Genomic DNA, 2,377 nt, shown 5'->3' with positions numbered 1-2,377 from the left:
TAATTAAAAATAAAAATATATAATGCATTTTGTCGAACGATTATTAAATGACGCGCGTACGCACAAATTCGTTCGTGAATACTTTTCTTTACTTCCTTTTCTATTTTTTTTACGATCAAATTGAACGCGAGTTGGAAAATTTGTGTCCTTTAATATATAATATACTTATATGCATATATTATGTATAAGTATTTCATTTCTATAGATACTTATATAGTATTTTTTTTGAATAAAATTAATTTACTATTAAATATACGTGTAATTAAAAATAAAAATATATAATGCATTTTGTCGAATGATTATTAAATGACGCGTGTACGCACAAATACGTTTGGAATTACTATATTCGTTCGTGAATACTTTTCTTTACTTCCTTTTTTTTTACGATCAAACTGAACGCGAGTTGGAAAAGTTGTGTCCTCTAATATATAAAATACTTATATGCATATATACTATGTATAAGTATTTCATTTTTATAGATACTTATATAGTATATTTTTTGGATCAAATTAATTTACTACTAATTAAAAATAAAAATATATAATGCATTTTGTCGAATGATTATTAAGTGACGCTTGTACGCACAAATTCGTTCGTGAATACTTTTCTTTACTTCCTTTTTTTTTACGATCAAACTGAACGCGAGTTGGAAAAGTTTTGTCCTTTAATATATAAAATACTTATATCCATATATTATATACTATGTATAAGTATTTCATTTTTATAGATACTTATATAGTATATTTTTTGAATACGTTAATTTACTATTAAATATACGTGTAATTAAAAATAAAAATATATAATGCATTTTGTCGAACGATTATTAAATGACGCGCGTACGCACAAATTCGTTCGTGAATACTTTTCTTTAGTTACTTTGTTTTTTTTTTACGATCAAACTGAACGCGAGTTGGAAAATTTGTGTCCTCTAATATATATAAAATACTTATATGCATATATTATGTATAAGTATTTCATTTCTATTGATACTTATATAGTATTTTTTTTGAATCAAATTAATTTGCTATTATACATACGTGTAATTAAAAATAAAAATATGTAATGCATTTTGTAGAATGATTATTAAGTGACGCGTGTACGCACAAATTCGTTCGGAATTACTATATTCGTTCGTGAATACTTTTCTTTACTTCCTTTTTTTTTTTACGATCAAACTGAACGCGAGTTGGAAAAGTTGTGTCCTCTAATATATAAAATACTTATATGCATATATACTATAATATGTATAAGTATTTCATTTCTATAGATACTTATATAGTATTTTTTTTGAATAATTTAATTTACTATTAAATATACGTGTAATTAAAAATAAAAATATATAATGCATTTTGTCGAACGCACGAATTCGTTCGTGAATACTTTTTTTTATTTCCTTTTTTTTTTACGATCAAACTGAACGAGAGTTGGAAAATTTGTGTCCTTTAATATATAAAATACTTATATGCATATATACTATGTATAAGTATTTCATTTCTATAGATACTTATATAGTATTTTTTTTGAATCAAATTAATTTACTATTAAACATACGTGTAATTAGAAATAAAAATATATAATGCATTTTGTCGAACGATTATTAAATGACTCGTATACGCACAAATGTAATACAATATATTATATTATATTAAACAACACATCTATAATGAAATATTTTAATTTAATTATAATAAATAAAACACCCCGGAATAGGAGGCACACCTTAACAGTGAGGATATATAGATTAATAAACACTAGTTTAAATTGAAACAGTTTTGTTGAGTGTTCAAATATAACGGATCATCATTTAGATGTATAGTGTTTTGAATATTACAAAAATGTATGTGACGTTGAACTTTAGAGATTAAGCTAACATCTAATATTTTATAATGTATGGGTCTCATGTGTAATTTCACAAATAAAAATAAAAAAATAAAATTTCTATTTGCTGAAGAAGTCCTAATAAAGGAACGAAACGTTCAATTAATCAAAACGAAGTTCTAGTTCTTTTTAATGTCCAATTTATCTACGATACTTTTATTTTTGGAGACGAGAGAAACAATTAATTGTATTATATTAAATATACAGTAACAGATATATATTATTATTAATTATTAAAATCGGAAGAAAGAGATAGGTGGCGACTGATAAAAAGAAAAGCAAAGAGTATAAAATAAAGCACATGTGAAAAGGAGTAAAGAATATTTATTATAAATTATAGATAAACAAACTGTCTTAGAGTAAGTGAGAATAATAGACTTTAATTGTCGTTTTTTTTTGGTTTTCAGTTAAGAGTATTTAGATATTGTAATTAATGTAATTAAATAATGTACATAATAAATAGCGATTCGAATTTTTTGGTTTTCAGAAAAACAAATTT

At 23.5% G+C, this 2,377-nt stretch overlaps 1 long non-coding RNA gene across 1 annotated transcript in view; it reads right to left on the bottom strand.

The window, feature by feature from the left end:
• The window catches only part of LOC106791943, a 99,392-nt gene that overhangs the window by 78,272 nt on the left and 18,743 nt on the right, over positions 1–2,377 (bottom strand). The gene's annotated exons all lie outside the window — the stretch shown is intronic.

This window comes from Polistes canadensis, unplaced genomic scaffold, assembly GCF_001313835.1.
Source record: "Polistes canadensis isolate GaletaPanama2010 unplaced genomic scaffold, ASM131383v1 scaffold_356, whole genome shotgun sequence".
Lineage (NCBI taxonomy): Eukaryota > Metazoa > Arthropoda > Insecta > Hymenoptera > Vespidae > Polistes > Polistes canadensis.
The sequence above is the reverse complement of the archived record's forward strand: the minus strand, read 5'-3'. Positions and strand labels throughout refer to the sequence as shown.